General features: G+C 50.6%; 20 non-coding genes across 20 annotated transcripts; all 20 read right to left on the minus strand.

The window, feature by feature from the left end:
- Window positions 1-459: 459 nt before the first annotated feature.
- trnal-aag (transfer RNA leucine (anticodon AAG)) lies at window positions 460-541 on the minus strand. The gene has a single exon. It is a non-coding gene; the product is annotated as a tRNA-Leu (tRNA).
- A 1,287-nt stretch (window positions 542-1,828) lies between these two features.
- On the minus strand, window positions 1,829-1,910 carry trnal-aag (transfer RNA leucine (anticodon AAG)). Its single transcript has one exon. It is a non-coding gene; the product is annotated as a tRNA-Leu (tRNA).
- Window positions 1,911-3,034: 1,124 nt separating this feature from the next.
- trnal-uag (transfer RNA leucine (anticodon UAG)) lies at window positions 3,035-3,116 on the minus strand. The gene has a single exon. It is a non-coding gene; the product is annotated as a tRNA-Leu (tRNA).
- A 1,051-nt stretch (window positions 3,117-4,167) lies between these two features.
- trnal-aag (transfer RNA leucine (anticodon AAG)) lies at window positions 4,168-4,249 on the minus strand. The gene has a single exon. It is a non-coding gene; the product is annotated as a tRNA-Leu (tRNA).
- Window positions 4,250-5,386: 1,137 nt separating this feature from the next.
- trnal-uag (transfer RNA leucine (anticodon UAG)) lies at window positions 5,387-5,468 on the minus strand. The gene has a single exon. It is a non-coding gene; the product is annotated as a tRNA-Leu (tRNA).
- A 1,052-nt stretch (window positions 5,469-6,520) lies between these two features.
- Window positions 6,521-6,602, minus strand: trnal-aag (transfer RNA leucine (anticodon AAG)). Its single transcript has one exon. It is a non-coding gene; the product is annotated as a tRNA-Leu (tRNA).
- A 1,135-nt stretch (window positions 6,603-7,737) lies between these two features.
- On the minus strand, window positions 7,738-7,819 carry trnal-uag (transfer RNA leucine (anticodon UAG)). The gene has a single exon. It is a non-coding gene; the product is annotated as a tRNA-Leu (tRNA).
- Window positions 7,820-8,870: 1,051 nt separating this feature from the next.
- trnal-aag (transfer RNA leucine (anticodon AAG)) lies at window positions 8,871-8,952 on the minus strand. Its single transcript has one exon. It is a non-coding gene; the product is annotated as a tRNA-Leu (tRNA).
- A 1,136-nt stretch (window positions 8,953-10,088) lies between these two features.
- trnal-uag (transfer RNA leucine (anticodon UAG)) lies at window positions 10,089-10,170 on the minus strand. Its single transcript has one exon. It is a non-coding gene; the product is annotated as a tRNA-Leu (tRNA).
- A 1,052-nt stretch (window positions 10,171-11,222) lies between these two features.
- On the minus strand, window positions 11,223-11,304 carry trnal-aag (transfer RNA leucine (anticodon AAG)). Its single transcript has one exon. It is a non-coding gene; the product is annotated as a tRNA-Leu (tRNA).
- A 1,135-nt stretch (window positions 11,305-12,439) lies between these two features.
- On the minus strand, window positions 12,440-12,521 carry trnal-uag (transfer RNA leucine (anticodon UAG)). Its single transcript has one exon. It is a non-coding gene; the product is annotated as a tRNA-Leu (tRNA).
- A 1,051-nt stretch (window positions 12,522-13,572) lies between these two features.
- trnal-aag (transfer RNA leucine (anticodon AAG)) lies at window positions 13,573-13,654 on the minus strand. Its single transcript has one exon. It is a non-coding gene; the product is annotated as a tRNA-Leu (tRNA).
- A 1,135-nt stretch (window positions 13,655-14,789) lies between these two features.
- trnal-uag (transfer RNA leucine (anticodon UAG)) lies at window positions 14,790-14,871 on the minus strand. Its single transcript has one exon. It is a non-coding gene; the product is annotated as a tRNA-Leu (tRNA).
- Window positions 14,872-15,922: 1,051 nt separating this feature from the next.
- trnal-aag (transfer RNA leucine (anticodon AAG)) lies at window positions 15,923-16,004 on the minus strand. Its single transcript has one exon. It is a non-coding gene; the product is annotated as a tRNA-Leu (tRNA).
- A 1,136-nt stretch (window positions 16,005-17,140) lies between these two features.
- Window positions 17,141-17,222, minus strand: trnal-uag (transfer RNA leucine (anticodon UAG)). The gene has a single exon. It is a non-coding gene; the product is annotated as a tRNA-Leu (tRNA).
- Window positions 17,223-18,275: 1,053 nt separating this feature from the next.
- On the minus strand, window positions 18,276-18,357 carry trnal-aag (transfer RNA leucine (anticodon AAG)). Its single transcript has one exon. It is a non-coding gene; the product is annotated as a tRNA-Leu (tRNA).
- Window positions 18,358-19,492: 1,135 nt separating this feature from the next.
- Window positions 19,493-19,574, minus strand: trnal-uag (transfer RNA leucine (anticodon UAG)). Its single transcript has one exon. It is a non-coding gene; the product is annotated as a tRNA-Leu (tRNA).
- Window positions 19,575-20,626: 1,052 nt separating this feature from the next.
- On the minus strand, window positions 20,627-20,708 carry trnal-aag (transfer RNA leucine (anticodon AAG)). The gene has a single exon. It is a non-coding gene; the product is annotated as a tRNA-Leu (tRNA).
- Window positions 20,709-21,817: 1,109 nt separating this feature from the next.
- trnal-uag (transfer RNA leucine (anticodon UAG)) lies at window positions 21,818-21,899 on the minus strand. Its single transcript has one exon. It is a non-coding gene; the product is annotated as a tRNA-Leu (tRNA).
- A 1,052-nt stretch (window positions 21,900-22,951) lies between these two features.
- Window positions 22,952-23,033, minus strand: trnal-aag (transfer RNA leucine (anticodon AAG)). The gene has a single exon. It is a non-coding gene; the product is annotated as a tRNA-Leu (tRNA).
- Between the last annotated feature and the right edge of the window lie 271 nt (window positions 23,034-23,304).

Consider the following 23,304-nt stretch of genomic DNA (forward strand, 5'->3'; position numbering starts at 1 on the left):
ACAGGGTATGCAGTCCTACTTCTGGTGGCCCCCTTCCTGTGGAGTGGAGGTCCATCTATGATCAAGCACACCTGAATCCGCTAATCAAGGCTTTTGGGGCTTATGTGAAAACGATAGCCAGCTGTGTTGCATTTAAAATCAAAATGATCAGGCAGCTGTTATTTCACCCAAAACTTTCCATGAGTGACATTGGCTGTCTCCATTCTTGTAGACTACTCATTGTTTTTCATTAATATAATTTTCAAATTCGTTGAATTGTTTGTTTGTTTTTTATTGCACCTCTCCTATGATTGTAAATTATTGGTGTGCCTCTGTTGGAATGGAGCAGAGGCTGGGACAAGCTTCCAGCACTGACTTTGCTAAATGGCAAAGAATGCGAAAGCGGCTAAGTTTGGATGAGCATGCAGGGTCACTTCTCCAGTCGCTTCGCAGCCTCAGGAGCTTTCCAAAAGATTTACCTGGCAGCGGTGGGATTCGAACCCACGCCCCCGAAGAGACTGGAGCCTTAATCCAGCGCCTTAGACCGCTCGGCCACGCTACCTTGTCATGGTGTGTTCCACGGGTCTTTACGACAGGTCAAACGACCTCCCTAATACTGACTCTGCGGAACGGCTGCAGTCTATTCCTGTTTGCGTAAAACAAGCCCGCTCCCAAGCGGGTTAGAGGGCCTCCCTGCCTTGGTTAAAATGGCTGCTGGCAGCAATGGGATTTGAACCAACGCCCCCGAGGAGTCTGGAGCCTAAATCCAGCGCCTTAGACCACTCGGCAACGCTACCCTGGGATTTGCGCTTTTGTGGGCCGTTTTCTGCCCTCTTCCCCCACCCCAAAGATAGAGAGAACGTCGGCCGCCGGACCTTCTTTGCAAAGCCTCTGGAATGCGGGCAAAGAACTTTTTTTTTTTTTTTGGGTATGCACAATAGCCTTCCAAAACTCTGTCTTGGCAGCAGTGGGATTCAAACCCACACCCCCGAAGAGACTGTAGCCTTAATCCAGCGCCTTATGCTACGTTCACACCAAACGCGAATACGCGTCTAAATTCGCGCCTGCCGCTTCTATTTATACGCGTGACCACTTTGTGTTCATTCACCCGTCAAGAGCGAAATGGACGCGCATAAAAACAAAAGTTTGAAGCGAAATTTACGCACGTCAGGTGCGTCAGAGGCGAAAGTTTCAAAAAGTTTCAAACCCCGTTGGTAGCCATCTTTTTACAAGATGTCTGTTGTTGATCGCTCATTTATCGAGAGTGTCACTGCTCTGTATTTGCTCTGGAGAGCAGAACAGCGGTGTAGGGATCATCGTCGCTGTATTTGGGTTGCGCTTCGCCACAAGCTGATGCCTTGTAATTCGCCGCCGTAAAGGCATCCTTAATACAGGGTATGCAGTCCTACTTCTGGTGGCCCCCTTCCTGTGGAGTGGAGGTCCATCTATGATCAAGCACACCTGAATCCGCTAATCAAGGCTTTTGGGGCTTATGTGAAAACGATAGCCAGCTGTGTTGCATTTAAAATCAAAATGATCAGGCAGCTGTTATTTCACCCAAAACTTTCCATGAGTGACATTGGCTGTCTCCATTCTTGTAGACTACTCATTGTTTTTCATTAATATAATTTTCAAATTCGTTGAATTGTTTGTTTGTTTTTTATTGCACCTCTCCTATGATTGTAAATTATTGGTGTGCCTCTGTTGGAATGGAGCAGAGGCTGGGACAAGCTTCCAGCACTGACTTTGCTAAATGGCAAAGAATGCGAAAGCGGCTAAGTTTGGATGAGCATGCAGCGTCACTTCTCCAGTCGCTTCGCAGCCTCAGGAGCTTTCCAAAAGATTTCCCTGGCAGCGGTGGGATTCGAACCCACGCCCCCGAAGAGACTGGAGCCTTAATCCAGCGCCTTAGAACGCTCGGCCACGCTACCTTGTCATGGTGTGTTCCACGGGTCTTTACGACAGGTCAAACGACCTCCCTAATACTGACTCTGCGGAACGGCTGCAGTCTATTCCTGTTTGCGTAAAACAAGCCCGCTCCCAAGCGGGTTAGAGGGCCTCCCTGCCTTGGTTAAAATGGCTGCTGGCAGCAATGGGATTTGAACCAACGCCCCCGAGGAGTCTGGAGCCTAACTCAAACGCCTTAAACCACTCGGCCACGCTACCCTGGAATGTGCTACCCTGGAATGTTCACCTTCGTGGGCCCTTTTTTCCCCACCCCAAAGACAGAGAAAACGTCGGCCGCCGGATCTTCTTTGCAAAGCCTCTGGAGTGCGGGCAAAAAACGTTTTTTTTTTTTTTTTGTGTAGGCACAATAGCCTTCCGAAACTCTGTCTTGGCAGTAGTGGGACTCAAACTCACACCCCCGAAGATACTGGAGCCTTAATCCAGAGCCTTAGACCACTCGGCCACGCTACCCTGGCACATTCACCCTCGTGGTCCCTTTTTTTTTCTTGTCTCGCTTCGCTGCAAGCTGATGCCTTGTAATTTCGCCGCCGTAAAGGCATCCTTTATACAGGGGTATGCAGTCCTACTCCTGGTGGCCCCCTTCCTGTAGAGTGGAGGTCAGCATCAAGCAGCTCCTGATTGGTTAACGCGGCGTGAATTGACACAGAAGTTCAGATTTTTCACCTCGGGTAGCAGACGTGAATTCTTGTCAGACGCGTGATTCACAAAAAAGCACAATTCGCGCTTAACGCACCTAACGCGAACTAGACGCGCGGATGAGGCGAATTCGCGTCTACCGCGCCGCGCCTCATTCGCGCCGCGCCTCATTCGCGCCGCAAGAACTCCAGGCGCGTGTTAACACGTTTTACCATTGACTTAACATTGAAATCACTCGCACCAGACGCATATTCCCGTTTGGTGTGAATGTAGCATTAGACCATGCGGCCATGCTCCCCCTTCGGGTTGCGCTCCAAGGGTCTCTTCCACAGGTGGAACGGCCTCCCTAATACTTACTCTGCAGAACTGCTGCAGTCTAATCCTGTTTGCGTGAAATAATCCCGATGCCAAGCGGGTTAGAGGACCTCCCTGCCTTGGTTAAAATGGCTGCTGGCAGCGATGGGATTCGAACCCACGCCCCCGAAGAGACTGGAGCCTAAATCCAGCGCCTTAGACCACTCGGCAACGCTACCCTGGGATTTGCGCTTTTGTGGGCCGTTTTCTGCCCTCTTCCCCCACCCCAAAGATAGAGAGAACGTCGGCCGCCGGACCTTCTTTGCAAAGCCTCTGGAATGCGGGCAAAGAACTTTTTTTTTTTTTGGGGTATGCACAATAGCCTTCCAAAACTCTGTCTTGGCAGCAGTGGGATTCAAACCCACACCCCCGAAGAGACTGTAGCCTTAATCCAGCGCCTTATGCTACGTTCACACCAAACGCGAATACGCGTCTAAATTCGCGCCTGCCGCTTCTATTTATACGCGTGACCACTTTGTGTTCATTCACCCGTCAAGAGCGAAATGGACGCGCATAAAAACAAAAGTTTGAAGCGAAATTTACGCACGTCAGGTGCGTCAGAGGCGAAAGTTTCAAAAAGTTTCGAACCCGGTTGGTAGCCATCTTTTTACAAGATGTCTGTTGTTGATCGCTCATTTATCGAGAGTGTCACTGCTCTGTATTTGCTCTGGAGAGCAGAACAGCGGTGTAGGGATCATCGTCGCTGTATTTGGGTTGCGCTTCGCCACAAGCTGATGCCTTGTAATTCGCCGCCGTAAAGGCATCCTTAATACAGGGTATGCAGTCCTACTTCTGGTGGTCCCCTTCCTGTGGAGTGGAGGTCCATCTATGATCAAGCACACCTGAATCCGCTAATCAAGGCTTTTGGGGCTTATGTGAAAACGATAGCCAGCTGTGTTGCATTTAAAATCAAAATGATCAGGCAGCTGTTATTTCACCCAAAACTTTCCATGAGTGACATTGGCTGTCTCCATTCTTGTAGACTACTCATTGTTTTTCATTAATATAATTTTCAAATTCGTTGAATTGTTTGTTTGTTTTTTATTGCACCTCTCCTATGATTGTAAATTATTGGTGTGCCTCTGTTGGAATGGAGCAGAGGCTGGGACAAGCTTCCAGCACTGACTTTGCTAAATGGCAAAGAATGCGAAAGCGGCTAAGTTTGGATGAGCATGCAGGGTCACTTCTCCAGTCGCTTCGCAGCCTCAGGAGCTTTCCAAAAGATTTCCCTGGCAGCGGTGGGATTCGAACCCACGCCCCCGAAGAGACTGGAGCCTTAATCCAGCGCCTTAGACCGCTCGGCCACGCTACCTTGTCATGGTGTGTTCCACGGGTCTTTACGACAGGTCAAACGACCTCCCTAATACTGACTCTGCGGAACGGCTGCAGTCTATTCCTGTTTGCGTAAAACAAGCCCGCTCCCAAGCGGGTTAGAGGGCCTCCCTGCCTTGGTTAAAATGGCTGCTGGCAGCAATGGGATTTGAACCAACGCCCCCGAGGAGTCTGGAGCCTAACTCAAACGCCTTAAACCACTCGGCCACGCTACCCTGGAATGTGCTACCCTGGAATGTTCACCTTCGTGGGCCCTTTTTTCCCCACCCCAAAGACAGAGAAAACGTCGGCCGCCGGACCTTCTTTGCAAAGCCTCTGGAGTGCGGGCAAAAAACGTTTTTTTTTTTTTTTTTGTGTAGGCACAATAGCCTTCCGAAACTCTGTCTTGGCAGTAGTGGGACTCAAACTCACACCCCCGAAGATACTGGAGCCTTAATCCAGAGCCTTAGACCACTCGGCCACACTACCCTGGCACATTCACCCTCGTGGTCCCTTTTTTTTTCTTGTCGCGCTTCGCTGCAAGCTGATGCCTTGTAATTCGCCGCCGTAAAGGCATCCTTTATACAGGGGTATGCAGTCCTACTCCTGGTGGCCCCCTTCCTGTAGAGTGGAGGTCAGCATCAAGCAGCTCCTGATTGGTTAACGCGGCGTGAATTGACACAGAAGTTCCGATTTTTCACCTCGGGTAGCAGACGCGAATTTTTGTCAGACGCGTGATTCACAAAAAAGCACAATTCGCGCTTAACGCACCTAACGCGCCAGACGCTCAATTCGCGCCATTCGCGCGAACTAGACGCGCGGATGAGGCGAATTTGCGTCTACCGCGCCGCGCCTCATTCGCGCCGCAAGAACTCCAGGCGCGTGTTAACGCGTTTTACCATTGACTTAACATTGAAAACACTCGGACCAGACGCATATTCCCGTTTGGTGTGAATGTAGCATTAGACCGCGCGGCCATGCTACCTCGTCGGGTTGCGCTCCAAGGGTCTCTTCCACAGGTGGAACGGCCTCCCTAATACTTACTCTGCAGAACTGCTGCAGTCTAATCCTGTTTGCGTGAAATAATCCCGATGCCAAGCGGGTTAGAGGACCTCCCTGCCTTGGTTAAAATGGCTGCTGGCAGCGATGGGATTCGAACCCACGCCCCCGAAGAGACTGGAGCCTAAATCCAGCGCCTTAGACCACTCGGCAACGCTACCCTGGGATTTGCGCTTTTGTGGGCCGTTTTCTGCCCTCTTCCCCCACCCCAAAGATAGAGAGAACGTCGGCCGCCGGACCTTCTTTGCAAAGCCTCTGGAATGCGGGCAAAGAACTTTTTTTTTTTTTTTGGGTATGCACAATAGCCTTCCAAAACTCTGTCTTGGCAGCAGTGGGATTCAAACCCACACCCCCGAAGAGACTGTAGCCTTAATCCAGCGCCTTATGCTACGTTCACACCAAACGCGAATACGCGTCTAAATTCGCGCCTGCCGCTTCTATTTATACGCGTGACCACTTTGTGTTCATTCACCCGTCAAGAGCGAAATGGACGCGCATAAAAACAAAAGTTTGAAGCGAAATTTACGCACGTCAGGTGCGTCAGAGGCGAAAGTTTCAAAAAGTTTCGAACCCCGTTGGTAGCCATCTTTTTACAAGATGTCTGTTGTTGATCGCTCATTTATCGAGAGTGTCACTGCTCTGTATTTGCTCTGGAGAGCAGAACAGCGGTGTAGGGATCATCGTCGCTTTATTTGGGTTGCGCTTCGCCACAAGCTGATGCCTTGTAATTCGCCGCCGTAAAGGCATCCTTAATACAGGGTATGCAGTCCTACTTCTGGTGGCCCCCTTCCTGTGGAGTGGAGGTCCATCTATGATCAAGCACACCTGAATCCGCTAATCAAGGCTTTTGGGGCTTATGTGAAAACGATAGCCAGCTGTGTTGCATTTAAAATCAAAATGATCAGGCAGCTGTTATTTCACCCAAAACTTTCCATGAGTGACATTGGCTGTCTCCATTCTTGTAGACTACTCATTGTTTTTCATTAATATAATTTTCAAATTCGTTGAATTGTTTGTTTGTTTTTTATTGCACCTCTCCTATGATTGTAAATTATTGGTGTGCCTCTGTTGGAATGGAGCAGAGGCTGGGACAAGCTTCCAGCACTGACTTTGCTAAATGGCAAAGAATGCGAAAGCGGCTAAGTTTGGATGAGCATGCAGGGTCACTTCTCCAGTCGCTTCGCAGCCTCAGGAGCTTTCCAAAAGATTTCCCTGGCAGCGGTGGGATTCGAACCCACACCCCCGAAGAGACTGGAGCCTTAATCCAGCGCCTTAGACCGCTCGGCCACGCTACCTTGTCATGGTGTGTTCCACGGGTCTTTACGACAGGTCAAACGACCTCCCTAATACTGACTCTGCGGAACGGCTGCAGTCTATTCCTGTTTGCGTAAAACAAGCCCGCTCCCAAGCGGGTTAGAGGGCCTCCCTGCCTTGGTTAAAATGGCTGCTGGCAGCAATGGGATTTGAACCAACGCCCCCGAGGAGTCTGGAGCCTAACTCAAACGCCTTAAACCACTCGGCCACGCTACCCTGGAATGTGCTACCCTGGAATGTTCACCTTCGTGGGACCTTTTTTCCCCACCCCAAAGACAGAGAAAACGTCGGCCGCCGGACCTTCTTTGCAAAGCCTCTGGAGTGCGGGCAAAAAACGTTTTTTTTTTTTTTTGTGTAGGCACAATAGCCTTCCGAAACTCTGTCTTGGCAGTAGTGGGACTCAAACTCACACCCCCGAAGATACTGGAGCCTTAATCCAGAGCCTTAGACCACTCGGCCACACTACCCTGGCACATTCACCCTCGTGGTCCCTTTTTTTTTCTTGTCGCGCTTCGCTGCAAGCTGATGCCTTGTAATTCGCCGCCGTAAAGGCATCCTTTATACAGGGGTATGCAGTCCTACTCCTGGTGGCCCCCTTCCTGTAGAGTGGAGGTCAGCATCAAGCAGCTCCTGATTGGTTAACGCGGCGTGAATTGACACAGAAGTTCCGATTTTTCACCTCGGGTAGCAGACGCGAATTTTTGTCAGACGCGTGATTCACAAAAAAGCACAATTCGCGCTTAACGCACCTAACGCGCCAGACGCTCAATTCGCGCCATTCGCGCGAACTAGACGCGCGGATGAGGCGAATTCGCGTCTACCGCGCTGCGCCTCATTCGCGCCGCAAGAACTCCAGGCGCGTGTTAACGTGTTTTACCATTGACTTAACATTGAAAACACTCGGACCAGACGCATATTCCCGTTTGGTGTGAATGTAGCATTAGACCGCGCGGCCATGCTACCTCGTCGGGTTGCGCTCCAAGGGTCTCTTCCACAGGTGGAACGGCCTCCCTAATACTTACTCTGCAGAACTGCTGCAGTCTAATCCTGTTTGCGTGAAATAATCCCGATGCCAAGCGGGTTAGAGGACCTCCCTGCCTTGGTTAAAATGGCTGCTGGCAGCGATGGGATTCGAACCCACGCCCCCGAAGAGACTGGAGCCTAAATCCAGCGCCTTAGACCACTCGGCAACGCTACCCTGGGATTTGCGCTTTTGTGGGCCGTTTTCTGCCCTCTTCCCCCCCCCAAAGATAGAGAGAACGTCGGCCGCCGGACCTTCTTTGCAAAGCCTCTGGAATGCGGGCAAAGAACTTTTTTTTTTTTTTTGGGTATGCACAATAGCCTTCCAAAACTCTGTCTTGGCAGCAGTGGGATTCAAACCCACACCCCCGAAGAGACTGTAGCCTTAATCCAGCGCCTTATGCTACGTTCACACCAAACGCGAATACGCGTCTAAATTCGCGCCTGCCGCTTCTATTTATACGCGTGACCACTTTGTGTTCATTCACCCGTCAAGAGCGAAATGGACGCGCATAAAAACAAAAGTTTGAAGCGAAATTTACGCACGTCAGGTGCGTCAGAGGCGAAAGTTTCAAAAAGTTTCAAACCCCGTTGGTAGCCATCTTTTTACAAGATGTCTGTTGTTGATCGCTCATTTATCGAGAGTGTCACTGCTCTGTATTTGCTCTGGAGAGCAGAACAGCGGTGTAGGGATCATCGTCGCTGTATTTGGGTTGCGCTTCGCCACAAGCTGATGCCTTGTAATTCGCCGCCGTAAAGGCATCCTTAATACAGGGTATGCAGTCCTACTTCTGGTGGCCCCCTTCCTGTGGAGTGGAGGTCCATCTATGATCAAGCACACCTGAATCCGCTAATCAAGGCTTTTGGGGCTTATGTGAAAACGATAGCCAGCTGTGTTGCATTTAAAATCAAAATGATCAGGCAGCTGTTATTTCACCCAAAACTTTCCATGAGTGACATTGGCTGTCTCCATTCTTGTAGACTACTCATTGTTTTTCATTAATATAATTTTCAAATTCGTTGAATTGTTTGTTTGTTTTTTATTGCACCTCTCCTATGATTGTAAATTATTGGTGTGCCTCTGTTGGAATGGAGCAGAGGCTGGGACAAGCTTCCAGCACTGACTTTGCTAAATGGCAAAGAATGCGAAAGCGGCTAAGTTTGGATGAGCATGCAGCGTCACTTCTCCAGTCGCTTCGCAGCCTCAGGAGCTTTCCAAAAGATTTCCCTGGCAGCGGTGGGATTCGAACCCACGCCCCCGAAGAGACTGGAGCCTTAATCCAGCGCTTTAGACCGCTCGGCCACGCTACCTTGTCATGGTGTGTTCCACGGGTCTTTATGACAGGTCAAACGACCTCCCTAATACTGACTCTGCGGAACGGCTGCAGTCTATTCCTGTTTGCGTAAAACAAGCCCGCTCCCAAGCGGGTTAGAGGGCCTCCCTGCCTTGGTTAAAATGGCTGCTGGCAGCAATGGGATTTGAACCAACGCCCCCGAGGAGTCTGGAGCCTAACTCAAACGCCTTAAACCACTCGGCCACGCTACCCTGGAATGTGCTACCCTGGAATGTTCACCTTCGTGGGCCCTTTTTTCCCCACCCCAAAGACAGAGAAAACGTCGGCCGCCGGACCTTCTTTGCAAAGCCTCTGGAGTGCGGGCAAAAAACGATTTTTTTTTTTTTTTGTGTAGGCACAATAGCCTTCCGAAACTCTGTCTTGGCAGTAGTGGGACTCAAACTCACACCCCCGAAGATACTGGAGCCTTAATCCAGAGCCTTAGACCACTCGGCCACACTACCCTGGCACATTCACCCTCGTGGTCCCTTTTTTTTTCTTGTCGCGCTTCGCTGCAAGCTGATGCCTTGTAATTCGCCGCCGTAAAGGCATCCTTTATACAGGGGTATGCAGTCCTACTCCTGGTGGCCCCCTTCCTGTAGAGTGGAGGTCAGCATCAAGCAGCTCCTGATTGGTTAACGCGGCGTGAATTGACACAGAAGTTCCGATTTTTCACCTCGGGTAGCAGACGCGAATTTTTGTCAGACGCGTGATTCACAAAAAAGCACAATTCGCGCTTAACGCACCTAACGCGCCAGACGCTCAATTCGCGCCATTCGCGCGAACTAGACGCGCGGATGAGGCGAATTTGCGTCTACCGCGCCGCGCCTCATTCGCGCCGCAAGAACTCCAGGCGCATGTTAACGCGTTTTACCATTGACTTAACATTGAAAACACTCGGACCAGACGCATATTCCCGTTTGGTGTGAATGTAGCATTAGACCGCGCGGCCATGCTACCTCGTCGGGTTGCGCTCCAAGGGTCTCTTCCACAGGTGGAACGGCCTCCCTAATACTTACTCTGCAGAACTGCTGCAGTCTAATCCTGTTTGCGTGAAATAATCCCGATGCCAAGCGGGTTAGAGGACCTCCCTGCCTTGGTTAAAATGGCTGCTGGCAGCGATGGGATTCGAACCCACGCCCCCGAAGAGACTGGAGCCTAAATCCAGCGCCTTAGACCACTCGGCAACGCTACCCTGGGATTTGCGCTTTTGTGGGCCGTTTTCTGCCCTCTTCCCCCACCCCAAAGATAGAGAGAACGTCGGCCGCCGGACCTTCTTTGCAAAGCCTCTGGAATGCGGGCAAAGAACTTTTTTTTTTTTTTTGGGTATGCACAATAGCCTTCCAAAACTCTGTCTTGGCAGCAGTGGGATTCAAACCCACACCCCCGAAGAGACTGTAGCCTTAATCCAGCGCCTTATGCTACGTTCACACCAAACGCGAATACGCGTCTAAATTCGCGCCTGCCGCTTCTATTTATACGCGTGACCACTTTGTGTTCATTCACCCGTCAAGAGCGAAATGGACGCGCATAAAAACAAAAGTTTGAAGCGAAATTTACGCACGTCAGGTGCGTCAGAGGCGAAAGTTTCAAAAAGTTTCGAACCCCGTTGGTAGCCATCTTTTTACAAGATGTCTGTTGTTGATCGCTCATTTATCGAGAGTGTCACTGCTCTGTATTTGCTCTGGAGAGCAGAACAGCGGTGTAGGGATCATCGTCGCTGTATTTGGGTTGCGCTTCGCCACAAGCTGATGCCTTGTAATTCGCCGCCGTAAAGGCATCCTTAATACAGGGTATGCAGTCCTACTTCTGGTGGCCCCCTTCCTGTGGAGTGGAGGTCCATCTATGATCAAGCACACCTGAATCCGCTAATCAAGGCTTTTGGGGCTTATGTGAAAACGATAGCCAGCTGTGTTGCATTTAAAATCAAAATGATCAGGCAGCTGTTATTTCACCCAAAACTTTCCATGAGTGACATTGGCTGTCTCCATTCTTGTAGACTACTCATTGTTTTTCATTAATATAATTTTCAAATTCGTTGAATTGTTTGTTTGTTTTTTATTGCACCTCTCCTATGATTGTAAATTATTGGTGTGCCTCTGTTGGAATGGAGCAGAGGCTGGGACAAGCTTCCAGCACTGACTTTGCTAAATGGCAAAGAATGCGAAAGCGGCTAAGTTTGGATGAGCATGCAGGGTCACTTCTCCAGTCGCTTCGCAGCCTCAGGAGCTTTCCAAAAGATTTCCCTGGCAGCGGTGGGATTCGAACCCACGCCCCCGAAGAGACTGGAGCCTTAATCCAGCGCCTTAGACCGCTCGGCCACGCTACCTTGTCATGGTGTGTTCCACGGGTCTTTACGACAGGTCAAACGACCTCCCTAATACTGACTCTGCGGAACGGCTGCAGTCTATTCCTGTTTGCGTAAAACAAGCCCGCTCCCAAGCGGGTTAGAGGGCCTCCCTGCCTTGGTTAAAATGGCTGCTGGCAGCAATGGGATTTGAACCAACGCCCCCGAGGAGTCTGGAGCCTAACTCAAACGCCTTAAACCACTCGGCCACGCTACCCTGGAATGTGCTACCCTGGAATGTTCACCTTCGTGGGCCCTTTTTTCCCCACCCCAAAGACAGAGAAAACGTCGGCCGCCGGACCTTCTTTGCAAAGCCTCTGGAGTGCGGGCAAAAAACGTTTTTTTTTTTTTTTGTGTAGGCACAATAGCCTTCCGAAACTCTGTCTTGGCAGTAGTGGGACTCAAACTCACACCCCCGAAGATACTGGAGCCTTAATCCAGAGCCTTAGACCACTCGGCCACACTACCCTGGCACATTCACCCTCGTGGTCCCTTTTTTTTTCTTGTCGCGCTTCGCTGCAAGCTGATGCCTTGTAATTCGCCGCCGTAAAGGCATCCTTTATACAGGGGTATGCAGTCCTACTCCTGGTGGCCCCCTTCCTGTAGAGTGGAGGTCAGCATCAAGCAGCTCCTGATTGGTTAACGCGGCGTGAATTGACACAGAAGTTCCGATTTTTCACCTCGGGTAGCAGACGCGAATTTTTGTCAGACGCGTGATTCACAAAAAAGCACAATTCGCGCTTAACGCACCTAACGCGCCAGACGCTCAATTCGCGCCATTCGCGCGAACTAGACGCGCGGATGAGGCGAATTTGCGTCTACCGCGCCGCGCCTCATTCGCGCCGCAAGAACTCCAGGCGCGTGTTAACGCGTTTTACCATTGACTTAACATTGAAAACACTCGGACCAGACGCATATTCCCGTTTGGTGTGAATGTAGCATTAGACCGCGCGGCCATGCTACCTCGTCGGGTTGCGCTCCAAGGGTCTCTTCCACAGGTGGAACGGCCTCCCTAATACTTACTCTGCAGAACTGCTGCAGTCTAATCCTGTTTGCGTGAAATAATCCCGATGCCAAGCGGGTTAGAGGACCTCCCTGCCTTGGTTAAAATGGCTGCTGGCAGCGATGGGATTCGAACCCACGCCCCCGAAGAGACTGGAGCCTAAATCCAGCGCCTTAGACCACTCGGCAACGCTACCCTGGGATTTGCGCTTTTGTGGGCCGTTTTCTGCCCTCTTCCCCCACCCCAAAGATAGAGAGAACGTCGGCCGCCGGACCTTCTTTGCAAAGCCTCTGGAATGCGGGCAAAGAACTTTTTTTTTTTTTTGGGTATGCACAATAGCCTTCCAAAACTCTGTCTTGGCAGCAGTGGGATTCAAACCCACACCCCCGAAGAGACTGTAGCCTTAATCCAGCGCCTTATGCTACGTTCACACCAAACGCGAATACGCGTCTAAATTCGCGCCTGCCGCTTCTATTTATACGCGTGACCACTTTGTGTTCATTCACCCGTCAAGAGCGAAATGGACGCGCATAAAAACAAAAGTTTGAAGCGAAATTTACGCACGTCAGGTGCGTCAGAGGCGAAAGTTTCAAAAAGTTTCGAACCCCGTTGGTAGCCATCTTTTTACAAGATGTCTGTTGTTGATCGCTCATTTATCGAGAGTGTCACTGCTCTGTATTTGCTCTGGAGAGCAGAACAGCGGTGTAGGGATCATCGTCGCTGTATTTGGGTTGCGCTTCGCCACAAGCTGATGCCTTGTAATTCGCCGCCGTAAAGGCATCCTTAATACAGGGTATGCAGTCCTACTTCTGGTGGCCCCCTTCCTGTGGAGTGGAGGTCCATCTATGATCAAGCACACCTGAATCCGCTAATCAAGGCTTTTGGGGCTTATGTGAAAACGATAGCCAGCTGTGTTGCATTTAAAATCAAAATGATCAGGCAGCTGTTATTTCACCCAAAACTTTCCATGAGTGACATTGGCTGTCTCCATTCTTGTAGACTACTCATTGTTTTTCATTAATATAATTTTCAAATTCGTTGAATTGTTTGTTTGTTTTTTATTGCACCTCTCCTATGATTGTAAATTATTGGTGTGCCTCTGTTGGAATGGAGCAGAGGCTGGGACAAGCTTCCAGCACTGACTTTGCTAAATGGCAAAGAATGCGAAAGCGGCTAAGTTTGGATGAGCATGCAGGGTCACTTCTCCAGTCGCTTCGCAGCCTCAGGAGCTTTCCAAAAGATTTCCCTGGCAGCGGTGGGATTCGAACCCACTCCCCCGAAGAGACTGGAGCCTTAATCCAGCGCCTTAGACCGCTCGGCCACGCTACCTTGTCATGGTGTGTTCCACGGGTCTTTACGACAGGTCAAACGACCTCCCTAATACTGACTCTGCGGAACGGCTGCAGTCTATTCCTGTTTGCGTAAAACAAGCCCGCTCCCAAGCGGGTTAGAGGGCCTCCCTGCCTTGGTTAAAATGGCTGCTGGCAGCAATGGGATTTGAACCAACGCCCCCGAGGAGTCTGGAGCCTAACTCAAACGCCTTAAACCACTCGGCCACGCTACCCTGGAATGTGCTACCCTGGAATGTTCACCTTCGTGGGACCTTTTTTCCCCACCCCAAAGACAGAGAAAACGTCGGCCGCCGGACCTTCTTTGCAAAGCCTCTGGAGTGCGGGCAAAAAACGTTTTTTTTTTTTTTTGTGTAGGCACAATAGCCTTCCGAAACTCTGTCTTGGCAGTAGTGGGACTCAAACTCACACCCCCGAAGATACTGGAGCCTTAATCCAGAGCCTTAGACCACTCGGCCACACTACCCTGGCACATTCACCCTCGTGGTCCCTTTTTTTTTCTTGTCGCGCTTCGCTGCAAGCTGATGCCTTGTAATTCGCCGCCGTAAAGGCATCCTTTATACAGGGGTATGCAGTCCTACTCCTGGTGGCCCCCTTCCTGTAGAGTGGAGGTCAGCATCAAGCAGCTCCTGATTGGTTAACGCGGCGTGAATTGACACAGAAGTTCCGATTTTTCACCTCGGGTAGCAGACGCGAATTTTTGTCAGACGCGTGATTCACAAAAAAGCACAATTCGCGCTTAACGCACCTAACGCGCCAGACGCTCAATTCGCGCCATTCGCGCGAACTAGACGCGCGGATGAGGCGAATTCGCGTCTACCGCGCTGCGCCTCATTCGCGCCGCAAGAACTCCAGGCGCGTGTTAACGTGTTTTACCATTGACTTAACATTGAAAACACTCGGACCAGACGCATATTCCCGTTTGGTGTGAATGTAGCATTAGACCGCGCGGCCATGCTACCTCGTCGGGTTGCGCTCCAAGGGTCTCTTCCACAGGTGGAACGGCCTCCCTAATACTTACTCTGCAGAACTGCTGCAGTCTAATCCTGTTTGCGTGAAATAATCCCGATGCCAAGCGGGTTAGAGGACCTCCCTGCCTTGGTTAAAATGGCTGCTGGCAGCGATGGGATTCGAACCCACGCCCCCGAAGAGACTGGAGCCTAAATCCAGCGCCTTAGACCACTCGGCAACGCTACCCTGGGATTTGCGCTTTTGTGGGCCGTTTTCTGCCCTCTTCCCCCCCCCAAAGATAGAGAGAACGTCGGCCGCCGGACCTTCTTTGCAAAGCCTCTGGAATGCGGGCAAAGAACTTTTTTTTTTTTTTTGGGTATGCACAATAGCCTTCCAAAACTCTGTCTTGGCAGCAGTGGGATTCAAACCCACACCCCCGAAGAGACTGTAGCCTTAATCCAGCGCCTTATGCTACGTTCACACCAAACGCGAATACGCGTCTAAATTCGCGCCTGCCGCTTCTATTTATACGCGTGACCACTTTGTGTTCATTCACCCGTCAAGAGCGAAATGGACGCGCATAAAAACAAAAGTTTGAAGCGAAATTTACGCACGTCAGGTGCGTCAGAGGCGAAAGTTTCAAAAAGTTTCAAACCCCGTTGGTAGCCATCTTTTTACAAGATGTCTGTTGTTGATCGCTCATTTATCGAGAGTGTCACTGCTCTGTATTTGCTCTGGAGAGCAGAACAGCGGTGTAGGGATCATCGTCGCTGTATTTGGGTTGCGCTTCGCCACAAGCTGATGCCTTGTAATTCGCCGCCGTAAAGGCATCCTTAATACAGGGTATGCAGTCCTACTTCTGGTGGCCCCCTTCCTGTGGAGTGGAGGTCCATCTATGATCAAGCACACCTGAATCCGCTAATCAAGGCTTTTGGGGCTTATGTGAAAACGATAGCCAGCTGTGTTGCATTTAAAATCAAAATGATCAGGCAGCTGTTATTTCACCCAAAACTTTCCATGAGTGACATTGGCTGTCTCCATTCTTGTAGACTACTCATTGTTTTTCATTAATATAATTTTCAAATTCGTTGAATTGTTTGTTTGTTTTTTATTGCACCTCTCCTATGATTGTAAATTATTGGTGTGCCTCTGTTGGAATGGAGCAGAGGCTGGGACAAGCTTCCAGCACTGACTTTGCTAAATGGCAAAGAATGCGAAAGCGGCTAAGTTTGGATGAGCATGCAGCGTCACTTCTCCAGTCGCTTCGCAGCCTCAGGAGCTTTCCAAAAGATTTCCCTGGCAGCGGTGGGATTCGAACCCACGCCCCCGAAGAGACTGGAGCCTTAATCCAGCGCTTTAGACCGCTCGGCCACGCTACCTTGTCATGGTGTGTTCCACGGGTCTTTATGACAGGTCAAACGACCTCCCTAATACTGACTCTGCGGAACGGCTGCAGTCTATTCCTGTTTGCGTAAAACAAGCCCGCTCCCAAGCGGGTTAGAGGGCCTCCCTGCCTTGGTTAAAATGGCTGCTGGCAGCAATGGGATTTGAACCAACGCCCCCGAGGAGTCTGGAGCCTAACTCAAACGCCTTAAACCACTCGGCCACGCTACCCTGGAATGTGCTACCCTGGAATGTTCACCTTCGTGGGCCCTTTTTTCCCCACCCCAAAGACAGAGAAAACGTCGGCCGCCGGACCTTCTTTGCAAAGCCTCTGGAGTGCGGGCAAAAAACGATTTTTTTTTTTTTTTGTGTAGGCACAATAGCCTTCCGAAACTCTGTCTTGGCAGTAGTGGGACTCAAACTCACACCCCCGAAGATACTGGAGCCTTAATCCAGAGCCTTAGACCACTCGGCCACACTACCCTGGCACATTCACCCTCGTGGTCCCTTTTTTTTTCTTGTCGCGCTTCGCTGCAAGCTGATGCCTTGTAATTCGCCGCCGTAAAGGCATCCTTTATACAGGGGTATGCAGTCCTACTCCTGGTGGCCCCCTTCCTGTAGAGTGGAGGTCAGCATCAAGCAGCTCCTGATTGGTTAACGCGGCGTGAATTGACACAGAAGTTCCGATTTTTCACCTCGGGTAGCAGACGCGAATTTTTGTCAGACGCGTGATTCACAAAAAAGCACAATTCGCGCTTAACGCACCTAACGCGCCAGACGCTCAATTCGCGCCATTCGCGCGAACTAGACGCGCGGATGAGGCGAATTTGCGTCTACCGCGCCGCGCCTCATTCGCGCCGCAAGAACTCCAGGCGCGTGTTAACGCGTTTTACCATTGACTTAACATTGAAAACACTCGGACCAGACGCATATTCCCGTTTGGTGTGAATGTAGCATTAGACCGCGCGGCCATGCTACCTCGTCGGGTTGCGCTCCAAGGGTCTCTTCCACAGGTGGAACGGCCTCCCTAATACTTACTCTGCAGAACTGCTGCAGTCTAATCCTGTTTGCGTGAAATAATCCCGATGCCAAGCGGGTTAGAGGACCTCCCTGCCTTGGTTAAAATGGCTGCTGGCAGCGATGGGATTCGAACCCACGCCCCCGAAGAGACTGGAGCCTAAATCCAGCGCCTTAGACCACTCGGCAACGCTACCCTGGGATTTGCGCTTTTGTGGGCCGTTTTCTGCCCTCTTCCCCCACCCCAAAGATAGAGAGAACGTCGGCCGCCGGACCTTCTTTGCAAAGCCTCTGGAATGCGGGCAAAGAACTTTTTTTTTTTTTTTTGGGTATGCACAATAGCCTTCCAAAACTCTGTCTTGGCAGCAGTGGGATTCAAACCCACACCCCCGAAGAGACTGTAGCCTTAATCCAGCGCCTTATGCTACGTTCACACCAAACGCGAATACGCGTCTAAATTCGCGCCTGCCGCTTCTATTTATACGCGTGACCACTTTGTGTTCATTCACCCGTCAAGAGCGAAATGGACGCGCATAAAAACAAAAGTTTGAAGCGAAATTTACGCACGTCAGGTGCGTCAGAGGCGAAAGTTTCAAAAAGTTTCGAACCCCGTTGGTAGCCATCTTTTTACAAGATGTCTGTTGTTGATCGCTCATTTATCGAGAGTGTCACTGCTCTGTATTTGCTCTGGAGAGCAGAACAGCGGTGTAGGGATCATCGTCGCTGTATTTGGGTTGCGCTTCGCCACAAGCTGATGCCTTGTAATTCGCCGCCGTAAAGGCATCCTTAATACAGGGTATGCAGTCCTACTTCTGGTGGCCCCCTTCCTGTGGAGTGGAGGTCCATCTATGATCAAGCACACCTGAATCCGCTAATCAAGGCTTTTGGGGCTTATGTGAAAACGATAGCCAGCTGTGTTGCATTTAAAATCAAAATGATCAGGCAGCTGTTATTTCACCCAAAACTTTCCATGAGTGACATTGGCTGTCTCCATTCTTGTAGACTACTCATTGTTTTTCATTAATATAATTTTCAAATTCGTTGAATTGTTTGTTTGTTTTTTATTGCACCTCTCCTATGATTGTAAATTATTGGTGTGCCTCTGTTGGAATGGAGCAGAGGCTGGGACAAGCTTCCAGCACTGACTTTGCTAAATGGCAAAGAATGCGAAAGCGGCTAAGTTTGGATGAGCATGCAGGGTCACTTCTCCAGTCGCTTCGCAGCCTCAGGAGCTTTCCAAAAGATTTACCTGGCAGCGGTGGGATTCGAACCCACGCCCCCGAAGAGACTGGAGCCTTAATCCAGCGCCTTAGACCGCTCGGCCACGCTACCTTGTCATGGTGTGTTCCACGGGTCTTTACGACAGGTCAAACGACCTCCCTAATACTGACTCTGCGGAACGGCTGCAGTCTATTCCTGTTTGCGTAAAACAAGCCCGCTCCCAAGCGGGTTAGAGGGCCTCCCTGCCTTGGTTAAAATGGCTGCTGGCAGCAATGGGATTTGAACCAACGCCCCCGAGGAGTCTGGAGCCTAACTCAAACGCCTTAAACCACTCGGCCACGCTACCCTGGAATGTGCTACCCTGGAATGTTCACCTTCGTGGGACCTTTTTTCCCCACCCCAAAGACAGAGAAAACGTCGGCCGCCGGACCTTCTTTGCAAAGCCTCTGGAGTGCGGGCAAAAAACGTTTTTTTTTTTTTTTGTGTAGGCACAATAGCCTTCCGAAACTCTGTCTTGGCAGTAGTGGGACTCAAACTCACACCCCCGAAGATACTGGAGCCTTAATCCAGAGCCTTAGACCACTCGGCCACACTACCCTGGCACATTCACCCTCGTGGTCCCTTTTTTTTTCTTGTCGCGCTTCGCTGCAAGCTGATGCCTTGTAATTCGCCGCCGTAAAGGCATCCTTTATACAGGGGTATGCAGTCCTACTCCTGGTGGCCCCCTTCCTGTAGAGTGGAGGTCAGCATCAAGCAGCTCCTGATTGGTTAACGCGGCGTGAATTGACACAGAAGTTCCGATTTTTCACCTCGGGTAGCAGACGCGAATTTTTGTCAGACGCGTGATTCACAAAAAAGCACAATTCGCGCTTAACGCACCTAACGCGCCAGACGCTCAATTCGCGCCATTCGCGCGAACTAGACGCGCGGATGAGGCGAATTCGCGTCTACCGCGCTGCGCCTCATTCGCGCCGCAAGAACTCCAGGCGCGTGTTAACGTGTTTTACCATTGACTTAACATTGAAAACACTCGGACCAGACGCATATTCCCGTTTGGTGTGAATGTAGCATTAGACCGCGCGGCCATGCTACCTCGTCGGGTTGCGCTCCAAGGGTCTCTTCCACAGGTGGAACGGCCTCCCTAATACTTACTCTGCAGAACTGCTGCAGTCTAATCCTGTTTGCGTGAAATAATCCCGATGCCAAGCGGGTTAGAGGACCTCCATGCCTTGGTTAAAATGGCTGCTGGCAGCGATGGGATTCGAACCCACGCCCCCGAAGAGACTGGAGCCTAAATCCAGCGCCTTAGACCACTCGGCAACGCTACCCTGGGATTTGCGCTTTTGTGGGCCGTTTTCTGCCCTCTTCCCCCACCCCAAAGATAGAGAGAACGTCGGCCGCCGGACCTTCTTTGCAAAGCCTCTGGAATGCGGGCAAAGAACTTTTTTTTTTTTTTTGGGTATGCACAATAGCCTTCCAAAACTCTGTCTTGGCAGCAGTGGGATTCAAACCCACACCCCCGAAGAGACTGTAGCCTTAATCCAGCGCCTTATGCTACGTTCACACCAAACGCGAATACGCGTCTAAATTCGCGCCTGCCGCTTCTATTTATACGCGTGACCACTTTGTGTTCATTCACCCGTCAAGAGCGAAATGGACGCGCATAAAAACAAAAGTTTGAAGCGAAATTTACGCACGTCAGGTGCGTCAGAGGCGAAAGTTTCAAAAAGTTTCAAACCCCGTTGGTAGCCATCTTTTTACAAGATGTCTGTTGTTGATCGCTCATTTATCGAGAGTGTCACTGCTCTGTATTTGCTCTGGAGAGCAGAACAGCGGTGTAGGGATCATCGTCGCTGTATTTGGGTTGCGCTTCGCCACAAGCTGATGCCTTGTAATTCGCCGCCGTAAAGGCATCCTTAATACAGGGTATGCAGTCCTACTTCTGGTGGCCCCCTTCCTGTGGAGTGGAGGTCCATCTATGATCAAGCACACCTGAATCCGCTAATCAAGGCTTTTGGGGCTTATGTGAAAACGATAGCCAGCTGTGTTGCATTTAAAATCAAAATGATCAGGCAGCTGTTATTTCACCCAAAACTTTCCATGAGTGACATTGGCTGTCTCCATTCTTGTAGACTACTCATTGTTTTTCATTAATATAATTTTCAAATTCGTTGAATTGTTTGTTTGTTTTTTATTGCACCTCTCCTATGATTGTAAATTATTGGTGTGCCTCTGTTGGAATGGAGCAGAGGCTGGGACAAGCTTCCAGCACTGACTTTGCTAAATGGCAAAGAATGCGAAAGCGGCTAAGTTTGGATGAGCATGCAGCGTCACTTCTCCAGTCGCTTCGCAGCCTCAGGAGCTTTCCAAAAGATTTCCCTGGCAGCGGTGGGATTCGAACCCACGCCCCCGAAGAGACTGGAGCCTTAATCCAGCGCCTTAGAACGCTCGGCCACGCTACCTTGTCATGGTGTGTTCCACGGGTCTTTACGACAGGTCAAACGACCTCCCTAATACTGACTCTGCGGAACGGCTGCAGTCTATTCCTGTTTGCGTAAAACAAGCCCGCTCCCAAGCGGGTTAGAGGGCCTCCCTGCCTTGGTTAAAATGGCTGCTGGCAGCAATGGGATTTGAACCAACGCCCCCGAGGAGTCTGGAGCCTAACTCAAACGCCTTAAACCACTCGGCCACGCTACCCTGGAATGTGCTACCCTGGAATGTTCACCTTCGTGGGCCCTTTTTTCCCCACCCCAAAGACAGAGAAAACGTCGGCCGCCGGATCTTCTTTGCAAAGCCTCTGGAGTGCGGGCAAAAAACGTTTTTTTTTTTTTTTTTGTGTAGGCACAATAGCCTTCCGAAACTCTGTCTTGGCAGTAGTGGGACTCAAACTCACACCCCCGAAGATACTGGAGCCTTAATCCAGAGCCTTAGACCACTCGGCCACGCTACCCTGGCACATTCACCCTCGTGGTCCCTTTTTTTTTCTTGTCTCGCTTCGCTGCAAGCTGATGCCTTGTAATTTCGCCGCCGTAAAGGCATCCTTTATACAGGGGTATGCAGTCCTACTCCTGGTGGCCCCCTTCCTGTAGAGTGGAGGTCAGCATCAAGCAGCTCCTGATTGGTTAACGCGGCGTGAATTGACACAGAAGTTCAGATTTTTCACCTCGGGTAGCAGACGTGAATTCTTGTCAGACGCGTGATTCACAAAAAAGCACAATTCGCGCTTAACGCACCTAACGCGAACTAGACGCGCGGATGAGGCGAATTCGCGTCTACCGCGCCGCGCCTCATTCGCGCCGCAAGAACTCCAGGCGCGTGTTAACGCGTTTTACCATTGACTTAACATTGAAATCACTCGGACCAGACGCATATTCCCGTTTGGTGTGAATGTAGCATTAGACCATGCGGCCATGCTCCCCCTTCGGGTTGCGCTCCAAGGGTCTCTTCCACAGGTGGAACGGCCTCCCTAATACTTACTCTGCAGAACTGCTGCAGTCTAATCCTGTTTGCGTGAAATAATCCCGATGCCAAGCGGGTTAGAGGACCTCCCTGCCTTGGTTAAAATGGCTGCTGGCAGCGATGGGATTCGAACCCACGCCCCCGAAGAGACTGGAGCCTAAATCCAGCGCCTTAGACCACTCGGCAACGCTACCCTGGGATTTGCGCTTTTGTGGGCCGTTTTCTGCCCTCTTCCCCCACCCCAAAGATAGAGAGAACGTCGGCCGCCGGACCTTCTTTGCAAAGCCTCTGGAATGCGGGCAAAGAACTTTTTTTTTTTTTTTGGGTATGCACAATAGCCTTCCAAAACTCTGTCTTGGCAGCAGTGGGATTCAAACCCACACCCCCGAAGAGACTGTAGCCTTAATCCAGCGCCTTATGCTACGTTCACACCAAACGCGAATACGCGTCTAAATTCGCGCCTGCCGCTTCTATTTATACGCGTGACCACTTTGTGTTCATTCACCCGTCAAGAGCGAAATGGACGCGCATAAAAACAAAAGTTTGAAGCGAAATTTACGCACGTCAGGTGCGTCAGAGGCGAAAGTTTCAAAAAGTTTCGAACCCCGTTGGTAGCCATCTTTTTACAAGATGTCTGTTGTTGATCGCTCATTTATCGAGAGTGTCACTGCTCTGTATTTGCTCTGGAGAGCAGAACAGCGGTGTAGGGATCATCGTCGCTGTATTTGGGTTGCGCTTCGCCACAAGCTGATGCCTTGTAATTCGCCGCCGTAAAGGCATCCTTAATACAGGGTATGCAGTCCTACTTCTGGTGGCCCCCTTCCTGTGGAGTGGAGGTCCATCTATGATCAAGCACACCTGAATCCGCTAATCAAGGCTTTTGGGGCTTATGTGAAAACGATAGCCAGCTGTGTTGCATTTAAAATCAAAATGATCAGGCAGCTGTTATTTCACCCAAAACTTTCCATGAGTGACATTGGCTGTCTCCATTCTTGTAGACTACTCATTGTTTTTCATTAATATAATTTTCAAATTCGTTGAATTGTTTGTTTGTTTTTTATTGCACCTCTCCTATGATTGTAAATTATTGGTGTGCCTCTGTTGGAATGGAGCAGAGGCTGGGACAAGCTTCCAGCACTGACTTTGCTAAATGGCAAAGAATGCGAAAGCGGCTAAGTTTGGATGAGCATGCAGGGTCACTTCTCCAGTCGCTTCGCAGCCTCAGGAGCTTTCCAAAAGATTTCCCTGGCAGCGGTGGGATTCGAACCCACGCCCCCGAAGAGACTGGAGCCTTAATCCAGCGCCTTAGACCGCTCGGCCACGCTACCTTGTCATGGTGTGTTCCACGGGTCTTTACGACAGGTCAAACGACCTCCCTAATACTGACTCTGCGGAACGGCTGCAGTCTATTCCTGTTTGCGTAAAACAAGCCCGCTCCCAAGCGGGTTAGAGGGCCTCCCTGCCTTGGTTAAAATGGCTGCTGGCAGCAATGGGATTTGAACCAACGCCCCCGAGGAGTCTGGAGCCTAACTCAAACGCCTTAAACCACTCGGCCACGCTACCCTGGAATGTGCTACCCTGGAATGTTCACCTTCGTGG

Source organism: Garra rufa, chromosome 2 (genome assembly GCF_049309525.1).
Source record: "Garra rufa chromosome 2, GarRuf1.0, whole genome shotgun sequence".
Classification (NCBI taxonomy): domain Eukaryota; kingdom Metazoa; phylum Chordata; class Actinopteri; order Cypriniformes; family Cyprinidae; genus Garra; species Garra rufa.